The following is a 12,733-nucleotide window of genomic DNA, read 5'->3' as shown; positions in this document are numbered from 1 at the left end:
GAAGTTATTGAAGAGTACTGGGCCTAAACAGAGCCTTGGGGTACCACACTGCATACTTCCCTCTATGTAGATGCAGTTCCATGAAGACTACATGTTGAGTGCAATTGGTCAGCTAGTTACAAATCCACCTGGTGGTGATGCTGTCTAACCCACATTTTATCAAGTAATAGGTTATGGTCTACTTTATCAAATGCCTTACTGAAGTCCAATTATATGGACAGCATTCCTCTGATCCACTAATTTTTAATAAAACCTAGTTTATGGTTTATAGTTGGTTTATTAAAAAAGAAAGAAAAGAAAATATCCGCCCTGTATTTTTTATAATACAGTATACTATTTCTCACTGGCTAAATCTTAACTTTTGTTTTGGATCCTAAAGCTGTATATAAAGCTTTATAATATACATATAAAGTTTCATTTTGCCTTTTGCTATAGCATGATCATCCTTTCCAGCACTACATTATGGTGGACCATAAACTAATATCTGGTTAGTCTTGGTCAGAATGATCTTTTTCCATCTTGAGGAAGAAAAACAACAACAATCAAGCAAAGTATCTTTTGAAAAATATGTATAGTGTTGTTTCATAAAATTGCTAATATATAAAATGTGTGAATAATGCTTAGGATACATTTTGAGGTGGCAAAATGCCAGTGTTCAACAAGTAAGAAATTATTAGGACACACAGTATAAAGGAAACAAAGTTCTTATTTTTTAGATAGCCTTCTAAAAAAATGAAAAACAAGAGATGAATTATGAATTAAGCAAATATTTTATGAGGATTATTAATTCAAGACAAGTAAACATTTCAAATAATTAAAATGATAATTTAATGATAGCTATGAATACATTTTACAGCAAAAGGCACATAAATTATTTTAATCTAATAAAAGTTTCTGACATTAAAAAAAAGACTTGGAATAATGGTTAGCTGCATACGGATGTATCATTATTTACTTTTATGTTTACTTTTATCTAAAACAACCAGAACATTTTGCTTTTTAAAACAGCAGGTAATCTTTTGTAAATAATTGCATGGTTTAATAACTACGCTAGTTTACACAAAGATTGCAAGTAAGTTTTGTACAAACATATGTATGATATGGAAGATGTAGGGTGTTTTTTTGCTATCTTTGATGTACTTTATGAAGCCAAAAGTTCAAACTACTTTGTAAAACAGAAGAGAATCTCTGCTCACTTACTGCTATTTCTAAGAGTTCATCACATGAAGAATTCTGGCCTCCTACTCATGAAATGGACTCTGAACAAAACTGACTCCATTGACCTTACATCGTGTTTAGCATGTAATAGATCAAAATGTTATCTACTGACAGTTGTATTAAGCTTTTAGCAACAAACAGTGGAGAAAACAGCAGGAAACATTATTATCCACCTTGTAGCAAAGTAGATATTCAAAATACAAACAGCACTGTAAGGAGCCAACTTGGAGCAGAGCATGCCAGTCATGTTAAAGTAAACACCACTGAAACATTCAGGAATTGCTGGGAGAATCAACATACAGAAGAATCAGATTTCTAAGGTACCAAATGTCAGAAATGACAGAGGCATGAAATTTGCCTAAAAACAGAATGCCCGTTAAAAAAATAGTTAAAAAAAACACTGATATTTATATAAATTATGTCACATGAAAAAATAAAAAGCCATGATGGGTATTGGCAATCCCAAGTTTTAATTAACAAAAACCCCTAATTTTATATTTTAAAAAAGAGTAACCAGAAAAGATCAACACGGTATTGCAATGTTGTAACTATTACAAATGCACACTAGTGAGTACAAAATCTGTAAATTACACATAGAAAAATCTGTTTTTCAGGATTCAGGTATGGAGAAAGCTAATCATAGGGATTGAGATGTAATTGATTTTCAGCCTCTTTTTTATCAGCAGGTTGCTTTGATAAAAGTTTACTTGAAAGCGATAACATTTTATTTACTCAATTTTAGATTTATATCCTGCCTCCAAAATATCTTTGCCTTCAATTTTGTGTCACAATAATACCATGAGGTAGCTGGCCTGAAAGACAAGTGCCTTAAAACCATTCAGCAAGTTTTCATGTCCGAGTGTGGATTTGAACCTGGATCTCCTATCCCATTATCTCAACCATTGCAACTACCCCCCACTGTATGTCAGCTATTGGCTGATCAAAATCAACAGATGGTCCTCATTTCCTAACTCTTTGTTCAGCCACTGTTTGAAGCTATAGTGGGGCAGAAAAAGGAGACTTATAATGAGGCAGTTGCAGCACCCTTGCAGTTATGTGATTGCAATGCAGGTGCTTGACAACCAGCATGCATTTACAAGTTGCAGTGACCTGCAATCACATCACAGCTAATTGCAACCTTCACAGGTGGCTTCTGGCAAGCAAAGTGAATGAGAAAGTCAGCAGGTGTAAGCAAAAGTGAAAAAACAAGAAGAATTAATCCATTCAGTTTAAAAAAATAGGGAGCCCCTGCAAAAGTTCCATCCGTAAAAAAAAAAATTAGAAGCAGGATAACACACTAAGTTCAATGCAGATCAATCTCTAACTTAATTTTTTTTCTTGGCTAGTCTCTTCCTCCAATAATAAAATTTCCTCACCAATTCGACATACTTTCTCTTTCCGCTTTCTTCCCATTCCGGAGCTGTCCCAACTTTAGCAGCTTCATTAGCTGCGTTTCTGTCTCCGGAAAAAAAGGCTATTCCTGGATCTTTCAGGGACTTTGCGGTGTCTCTGAGATCAGCAGGAGGTGCCCTTCTCAATCACTGTTTCTGCGAGATGGTTTAGGTCCAAATGGACCATCCAGCGGCAGAAATTTGACTGTGATTTCGGAGCACCAAGATTGCATGTTGTACCATCGCGACATCAGCTCTCTTCTCTCACCTATGGATTAAAATTCTCCTCTTTTTTTATAATGCTTGATTGGATTGATTGGATTGTTTTTGATCTCCATTTAAGGGTTTTTTCCTTTCTTAAGATTAGAATATAAAGAAGATAATAAGGATTATAAAGAGGGTTGTAACAACAGGAGGAAAAGCAGTTACACTGCCACTTAGAGGCTGGATATTTTGTTTTTTCTTCTTTCCCTTTGATCACTTGGGATTCAAGTTTCTTTCAGTTTGTTTACTGACAGTGATAGTAGGAAGAGCACAAGTTGTTTATACAGGTGCCTTTTGGGAGTTCTATCACTAGCTACTGGAGGGAAGACAACATTTTGACTTGAAAAATAATAAATGAATCTGTTTGAAGTTTATTAAAATAGCCTTGAACCCTATAGTGGCAGTGTCTGCAAAATTGAAAGAATGGCCCAGCAGGAAAAAGAAACTGTAAAATTGCAAATGATTATATTTGAAATTCAAAATCTATTAGTTGTGACAGAGAGAATTGAAAAGAGATTGGAGAATATGGAATACAAAACAGAAAAATCTGATGGAGAAATTGAGGATGTTTACTAAATGAAGAAAGTGGAGGACAGAGTTCAAAAGATGGAAGAAAAAAATGAGCAAAGAGATAAGAAAACTGTGGAAGTGAGCGTGGTTGGTAATGGCAAGAGCGGAATATGGAAAGGGGAGATAGATGGATCGGAACTCTACCCCAGACTTCAAAGCACAGAAGAAGAAGAAAAGAGAGAAAAATTGACGAAGATAAGGAGAGAAATCTTGACAGAAGCACTAGCAATAACCAAAGATAAGCTGATGGAAAGAACATATGTTGGGTTTCAAACTTTTATGAGATACGAAAGGAACAACATGTTGCCAAGAGAAGTTTATACAAGATTTATTAAGAAAGTAACTAGAACATTAATGCTACAAATGGCAAGAGATATAAGACCATACTATTATTGGAAAGATATAGGTTGATGAAATGAAAATGTATAATAAAAACTAAGCTAAATATAGTTTTCTAGTAGTATGTATAAAATGAAGTGACAATAGCTATAGTTAAATAACGATAACAATACATAAATATATATTTGTTTGATAATATGAAATTTTATATAAACACATGGAGATTATGAGAGGAGGTTTAAAAGCTTTATCTAGAATATGTTACAAAGATGTATTGTGATTGGATGATTTTAGGATGATTTAATAGAATGCTATCATATAATCCTATTCTAGATTTTGAATATTATATATAAAAGGATGTAAAAACAATTATAGTCAAATTAAGGTTGATATATAATAGTTGTGATATACATGAATATAGGTGAATTTAAAATATGTGATTTGATATGAAAAGCAGGTGATGACTATGGAAGAGATGCATGGAAATACTGTAACCAACTGGCACACTTTCTACAATTTGCAATGGAAGATGTTTTTTTTTTTTATGTTTGTTGTCCTTGTTTAAAAACAAATAAAAGTTGTTTTTTTAAAAAGAGAGAGAGAAAGCCTGCAGGAAGTCACAAGTCACAGTCACAGTATGTTGTGCTTAACATCCACACGATTCGCTTAACAACTGCAGCCAGAACTGATGTCCTATAGTGATGCAATCATGTGATATTTTACTTACTGACTGCACTGCTTGGCAACGGAAGAGCCACTCAGAACTTTAGTCAGGACTCTCTGTATTAAAAATACAATCCTGATATAAAAACATACTTTTCTCCCATTTCTCAATAGAGTTCCTTATAAATATAAGTGTCTTTAACTGAGGTAGTTCAGGGATTAAATTAATTATTCTTTTACCGAGGACCTCCCTGCATAATTACAGTAGGTATAATTGTACTAATAATTTAATAACAATTAGCCATAATAATTGTCATAAGCTTTTCACTCCACCAAAACAATTCTTTCATATTTTTTTAAAGACAACAATTAGTGGTGTTTATCTGTCAAGACAAGGATTTCCACTCTCAGGAACTGAATTATATTATTATGGTTTGTTGCATAGTCAACCACATGTTTAGACTGGATTTGGCATTTTTATTCACCTATCAAGTTTTTCCAAAGAACTTGGCATAGAAAGATGTTGTTGTTTGATGGTGTTAAAAGTAACATTACAGCATGCAAGCTGTTCCAAGTGAAGTACCTTTTGCATCTGACTGATGATGGCGGCGTTCAAATGATGCTCCAGATGTTTTGGGATTGCACTCAAGGTGCCTATTATTATAGGTCTGCTATCTTTGCTTTAGGGATGCGGTGGCTCAGTGGCTAAGACACTGAGCTTCTCAATCAGAAAGTCGGCAGTTCAGCAGTTCGAATCCTGAGCGCTGCGTAATGGAGTGAGCATTGTCCCAGTTTCTGCCAACCTAGCAGTTCGAAAGCACGTAAAAATGCAAGTAGAAAAATAGGAACCACTTGGCCTTATTTTGGGGGGATCTTATTATTTTTGAGGTGCAGTTGGCGGCAAGCGTGGTCACCTCATGGATGTTGCTGTGTTGCAATATTTTCAGGGATGGCTTATTTTCAGGGTATGGCTTGTTTTAGCGCATGCACTCAAAAGTCCGATTGGGCTTATTATCCGGGAAGGTCTTATTTTTGGGGAAACAGGATGCATACGAACGATTCCAGGCTGATTTGCCTCTTAGCTCCTTGGGAAAGACCGCCTTCCTTCTGAGATTCTGCACCACATTCCACCACACGATTCGCTTTACAATCATCAAGATTTATAACCATAATTGCCAGGATCAATTATGGTTGTAAGTCAGGGATTACCTGTATTAAGCCACAAACTTTAATTTACAAATGGCACTTGCTAGATTCATATGATATGAAGCAGTGGTGAAATTCAAAAATTTTTAACTACCGGTTCTGTGGGCGAGGCTTGATGGGCGTGGTGTGGCTTGGTGGGTGTGGCTTGGTGGGCGTAGCAGGGGAAGGATACTGCAAAATCCCCATTCCCTCCAAATCAGCTGGGACTCAGGAGGCAGAGAATAGATGGGGGCAGGGCCAGCCAGAGGTGGCATTTGCTGGTTCTCCAAACTACTCAAAATTTCCGCTATCGGGTCTCCAAACTACTCAAAATTTCCGTTACCGGTTCTCCGGAACCTGTCAGAACCTGCTGGATTTCACCCCCAATATGAAGTCATTATTTTAGTAGCTTTACTAACCCTAACCGTATTGATTGGCTCCTTCTAATACATTCCTTGCAACTACGCCTAAGTCATCTTCCTGAAACTACTGCCTCATGATATCTAAACTTATTGTACTGGGTAATACTTATCACTGATTAAGCACAACCTGTTGCTCAATTATCTTCTTGTATAAATTGTGATACGTGGAGATTCAGGAGAGTTAGTTCTTCCAAAATTTCAGTAAAATAAGCATGAGATTTGAGTAACCTTTATTGATCAACAGTAGAGACAGCATTCAAAATAATCACTCAAGATGTGAGAAGTTCCCTTTACATTTTTGAAAAGCCTGCATATTGATGTTATTAATCTATTAAAGGGGGCGAAACACCGATAAATGTGACAAAAATACTAGGCATTGTAATTCATTGCTTCCATAATTATAACGCTTCATGTTTGTAATACCTACATTGGAGTTACATTCATTATAATAAATATTTATTCTGCGCAGCTTTTCCAGTTTTGATAAGGCTTTTGTCAGATAATAGGAAAAAGGACAACAATGAGCCAACTGCAAACAAAATAATAACTGTTATCTCACATGTTACCTCTGGCAGTGCTAACTGTTATGCTTTCTTATCATTTCCAATTTGAGAACTTTGCTGTTTACACAGCTAAGAAAAAAATCAGTTTGGATTTTTAAAACATCTGGAATTCACAAGGGGTTACATTTTGCAACTGGAATAGTGAAATGCACTCATCAATGCCAGCGTTAGCTACAAAAAAGATATTCTTCAGCTAAAACCTATTTAAAAACCTACAAAACCATTTTGCAGGTTGTCCTTGTAATAAAAATGATGCACACCATTCTACTTTACAGGAATTCATCTCCGGGTTACAATACAGCACTTTATGTTCCCAAGCATCTTTCCTTACATTATTTCAGGAAATAAATGAGAAAGTAGAAAAGACAAGATAGGTGACACCATTTTATCTGACAACCTACTGCCATTTCAAAAAGTTTTATGTCATTTTCTTGCTTATAATAAATACACCGGGTGATTTACTGCCATATCATAAAAATACACCAAAGTAATAAAAACAAGAAAAATAGTAAACATAGATAGTCCTTGACTTACAATAGTTCATTTAGCGATGGTTCAAAGTTACAAAGGCACTGAAAGTGTATCAAAAATGTACATCAAGTATATCAAAACTCCTATGTACACACTGATTAATTTGTTTTGGAATAAACACAGTCCATTGAGATACATTTGAGGAAAGTCAATCTGTGTAGTGATTAAGGCACCAGGCTAGAAAACAGGATACCATGAAGCCAGCTGGGTGATTTTGGGCCAGTCACTCTCTCTCAGCCCTAGGAAAGAGGCAATGGCAAGCCATTTCCAAAACTCTGCCAAGAAAATTGTTAAGGACTTGTTCAGGCGGCCACTAGGAGTCAACACTGATATGAAGGCACCAATATTATACAATATGCGAAGTAATGTTTTGATCAATGGGAAGGTAAAAGAACGCGGGGCGAGGGGGACAGGACTAAATACTGAGGTCAGAAATAAATGTCAGAAATAAAGATTCTCTCTCTGAACCCATGATTGGATAAATAGTTAAAATAAGGAAACCTCTGCGGTAGCGGCGGTAGCGGCTGAAGTGGGGGGGCGCCTGCTTACGTTTCACGAGGGAAGGCCTCCAGGCCTTCCCTTGCAAAAGCTGCGGGCTCGCGTGCACTACGTGGCCAAAGGCGGGTGGGGGGCAGTGGTAGCGGCACCGGCGGTAGCACCGGCGGTAGTGGTGGCGGCGGTAGTGGTGGTGGCGGTAGCGGCGGTAGCGGCTAAAGTGCGGGGCGGCAGCTTACCTTTCGCGAGGAAAGGCCTCCAGGCCTTCCCTTGCAAAAGCTGCGGGCTCGCGTGCACTACGCGGCCGAAGGTGGGGGGCGGTGGTGGCATTAGCAAGCCACTCCCATCCGGTCACATGGGTGGCAAACCATGCCCACAAAGGAGGCCACGCCCACCAAGTAGGTTCGAACAAATTTTGAAACCCACCCCTGCTCTGCACATAATATAATTTTAACTCCTCTCCAAAACAATTACAGCGAGAGGGAAATGACAATAGGTTTGTAAAAATTGAAATCACGTTTTATTGACTTGCATTAGATGTCATAATATCATGCAAATGACATACTTACGTAATGTCATTAGACACGCACTGTCACTCTGATATCTTTATAACTTGCTACAGATGCTTATGTCTGTAGGAGGGAAAAACCCTCTTCATTGTATATCAAAAATCAGAATGCCAAAACCAAATCCCAGAACAAAGGTATATTTTGAGTTTTGCCCCATTTTGCCATTGTTAAGTGAATGTGGCTTCCCCATGGACTGTTGTCAGAAGGTCGTAATAGATAACATGACCCCAGAATATTGCAATTGTCATAAATATGAGTCAGTTGCCAAGCGTCTGAATTTTGACCATGGGGATGTTGCAATGGCTGTAAGGGTGAAAAATGGCCATAAGTCACTTTTTTCAGTGCTGTTATAACTTTGAACGGTCCCTAAACAGATTGTTGTCACTGAAGAACTACCTGTTTGTATCCCTTATGTCTTTACTCCAAATTCTGATTCAGAGAAAAATAATCATACCCATTTCTATACTTGGCTCTGGAAACACCTTCACATCAGATCCAATTCTTGGTCCAATTTATGTCAATATGTCAAGTACCAACAGCTTTACTAGGTCCAAAGTAGAGATTATTTCCCCTGACCTGATAAATTATCCTTTAAATTGGAGATGCAACAGACTCGGCCATCTGTCTTTTGGTATCCAGCCTTGCAAATACACAGTTAGTCCAAGAAAGAGACATAAAGCAAGAATCTGTGCTCCAGGCACATGGATTCTTTAATTCGTCTCTCTTACAAAAACTCTGTTTATAACAACAAGGTCTCATTGTGCTTAAAACATGCCCATGCCAACACACACATTAATACAATGGATCAGTACTAAAGAACTTGTAAAGAATAACGGTAAAGGTTCCCCTCGCACATATGAGCTAGTCGTTCCTGACTCTAGGGGGTGGTGCTCATCTCCATTTCAAAGCCAAGGAGCCAGCACTATCCAAAGAGGTCTCCATGGTCATGTGGCCGGCATGACTAAACACCAAAAGCGCATGGAGCGTTGTTACCTTCCCACCAAAGGTGTTCCCTATTTTTCTACTTGCATTTTTATGTGTTTTCGAACTGCAAGGTTGGCAGAAGCTGGGGCAAGTAATGGGAGCTAACTCCGTTACGCAGCGCTAAGGATTTGAACTGCCGAACTGCCAACCTTTCTGATCAACAAGCTCAGCGTCTTAGCCACTGAGCCACCCCATCCCTTCTTGTAAAGAATACAAACGTTCTAATTTCAAAAATCAGCAAATGCACTGGATTTTTTCCCCCTACACACATAAGTGCGTATACATTCAATTAGCAGCTTCACAGAAGATTTACACACAATGAAAAATCCATCTGTGGCTCAATCTCCTAAACTATGTACCCATAATATTTAATCTTCTGCAAGTGTCTGCTCTTCAGGCAGCTTTCCCTGATCTCACTCTTCTGAGCTGCAACCTGAGGCAAAACCTGCATCTGTAACCCAACCCATGTGGATGACAGAGAATTGGGGAAGAACAGGCTTAGGAATGGTGTAACATGATGTTCTGACTGAGGCTTCCCAAGAGCATGAAACAAACTCCTTCTCCCAACAAAAAACCGTTTTATTAAATTACAGTGAATTCTGCTCCTTCACAGCCAGCAAAGTCTTTCAAAGGAGGATTTACAGTCACAAACCTTATCTGGCTTGGAGAGCTGGCAGGCCGATATCTGCAGAACTTGACAAGGAGTCTCGGAGAGTCACTAACCAATTAGTGAACTAATTGTCTCCTGCAAACTCCACTCCCCTTTCGCTCCCCTTTTATTTCCTCTGGCAGGGGCCATTCATCATCTGGTCTTATTCCCAACTCTGCATATGCGCACACTGGGAACAGGCTCCAGCTTTACATCTTACTCCGAAGGCAGCTGATAGCTGGCCTACGGCTCTGGCCTCCTCTCTGCCTCTGACACAGAGCCCTCATTAGAACCTTCCCCAGACTCCAGGACTGGCCCATGTTCTTCCCCAACCTCCTCACTGTCCGAATCTGCTGCCGCAACACATGAGACCCCTGAATGGCAGATGACAGGAAGTGATCAAATTCTAAAAATTAATTTCCTAAATATCAAATGCTTTAGCAGCAGCCCTGCCTAACACAGATCAGATTGTTGGCAGAGGATGCTTATAATTAATGGAGACAGTGAACCAGCAGGGACTGGCTGGTTACTTAACGTTTTCCCTTTCTTTTGCCCCAGTCAAATGGGTAGGAAGGACCCCCTATGATGATTTTGCAACAACTCACATTCTTCTAGAGAGCAAATTCATGGGATAGTGGGTGCTTCCTCATAAGCCTTATACTGTACAATCCGTCCCCTGCCATTTCATCTGGAGGCCCAGATACTGACCCTCGCACGGTGTGGTTTTTTCCCCCCTTTACTGTCAGTGATCCATCCAGAAGAAAGGGACGGGATGCTACATAATCAAAATAACCTGTAGATCAGTTGCAGCCTCTCATCTGGAAGCATCTTGTAGCCCAAATGAAGTGCTTCCGGGGGCGTGTAAGAAGCAGACCACGCATAGAGGGTAGTCCTCGATTTACAACATTTCATTTAGTGACCGTTCAAAGTTACAATGGCACTGAAAAGTGACTTATGACCGTTTTTCAGTTACCACCTTTCCAGCATCCCCATGATCATGTGATCAAAATCCAGATGCTTGGCATCTGGTTTACATGTTAACCGTTTCTGTGCCCCTGGTTCAGGTGATCCCCTTTTGCGACCTTCTGACAACCAAAGTCAATGGGGAAACCAGTTTCACTTAACAACTGGGTTACTAATTTATCAAGTGCAGTGATTCACTTGTAAATTGTAGATTGTAGAAGTTTATTTATATGCCGCCCTTTTCCCTGGGGGGACTCAGGGCGGCTTACAACCAAAAAGGGGGGGGGAAACAAACTTTTAACATATAAGACAATACATAATTAAAACACAACATTCATACCATTTGGGCGGGTTACAGTCTTAGCCCCAGGCCTGACGGGATAGCCAGTTTCTGAGGGCTGTGCAGAAGGTCTGGAGGGTGGTGAGGGTACGAATCTCCACGGGGAGATCGTTCCATAGGGTCGGAGCTGCCACCGAGAAGGCTCTCCTCCGCGTGGTTGCCAGTCGGCACTGACCGGCAGATGGAACTCGGAGGAGGCCTAATCGATGAGATCTAATAGGTCGCGTGGAGGTGATTGGCAGTAGGCGGTCTCTCAAGTACCCAGATCCACTACCATGAAGAGCTTTATGGGTGACAAGTAGCACCTTAATCACGGAGGCAAGAGAGGTCGTGAAATGGGGCAAAAATTCACTTAGCAAATGTCTCACTTAACAACAGAAATTGTGGGGTCAATGGTGGTCATAAACTGAGGACTACCTGTATATGTCAAACGAGGGTCGGGTCATTCTTGTTTAGAAGCCCCTTTCACTCACTCACTCATACACTTAATTTACATTAAGCTCCTGTTGCAAGTTGCCCAACTCAACTGCAAAAAGCCCTCTGCTCATACTCAAGAATCTGGTTTGCTCTACCGCTTCCTGTTTAGAACATACTATGTATATGGATTTGCTTCTGGCGCAGATTAGGAAGATGGAAGATCCTGGAGTTAGAAGGAAGGGCAGGAGGAAAGGGACCTCTTCCAAAACAGTCTCACCACCACATCAACCCGGCCGACAAGGGATTATTTCTACTCAGCAGCTGTTTTGTTTTCAAAGAGCCCCCCCTCCCCGCCCCACGAGCAACTCACGTTTCCGTAGATCCGCAAGAGGAGGCAGAGCCCCGCTTCTCAGTAAATAAAAAGTCCCACCTTTTCATTTTCCGCCAGGAGAATCTGCTACGCATATCCCGCTTCGGCAGATCGCAAAAAAATAGCTCTGCGGTGATCGGCTTGTGTAAAAGGACAGCGGGGGAAGAAGAGGAGCTACAATACTCCACTAGTCCCAGTGGAGCGCCCGCTTTGCTTTCCTTTTCGCTCCACCCCCGGAGAAGGATTTGTAAAGTTACTGCGAAATCTCGCTCCTATTCTCTTCCTCAGGTAACTTGGCGTCCAAAGAACACGGGTGTGCTTCGTTCGAAAGCCGCTCCCGCAGTGCCATCTAGTGGCCATGCGTGGGAAATACGACTCGGGAAACAATAAACAGACCCGTATTTGGAATGACGGGAGGAGGGAGAGAGGGAGGGAGAGATTTGGTAACGAAACTTGTTGAGCAACCTTACACTGCTTTTCTTGTGAAGGAATTGAGCTGCTCAAACACAAATGAAAAGCAATGATGGAATTGTTGGATGAAAAAAGCACCCAGCCCCGTCTTAATTGTGACTGTTGTGGGTTTTGAAATTGTTTGTATTGTCTTATTTATTCCCTCACCTGTTTATTGTGAGCCGCCCGGAGTCCTTCGGGAGTGGACGGCATACAAAACCAATAAACCAAACCAAACCAGAAATACAATTTTATTCTGAGGACAAAAACTCAAGATGTATATCTTGAACAGTTTGCTTTATTTGTATCCTTTCTTTATTATTTTTACAAATATTACCTTTCCCATTTGA

At 39.9% G+C, this 12,733-nt stretch overlaps 1 protein-coding gene across 2 annotated transcripts in view; it reads right to left on the bottom strand.

The window, feature by feature from the left end:
- Positions 1-12,234, bottom strand: part of ANKRD6 (ankyrin repeat domain 6) — a 94,814-nt gene extending 82,580 nt beyond the window's left edge. Inside the window, exon 1 of one of the 2 annotated variants that reach the window (XM_032216741.1) lies at positions 11,994-12,234. The gene's annotated coding sequence lies outside the window, so the exon portion shown is untranslated. Of the gene's footprint in view, positions 1-11,933 lie in introns of both variants that reach the window. The other variant, XM_032216743.1, reaches the window with a different exon arrangement.
- Between the last annotated feature and the right edge of the window lie 499 nt (positions 12,235-12,733).

Source organism: Thamnophis elegans, chromosome 4 (genome assembly GCF_009769535.1).
Source record: "Thamnophis elegans isolate rThaEle1 chromosome 4, rThaEle1.pri, whole genome shotgun sequence".
Taxonomy (NCBI): domain Eukaryota; kingdom Metazoa; phylum Chordata; class Lepidosauria; order Squamata; family Colubridae; genus Thamnophis; species Thamnophis elegans.
The sequence above is the reverse complement of the archived record's forward strand: the minus strand, read 5'-3'. Positions and strand labels throughout refer to the sequence as shown.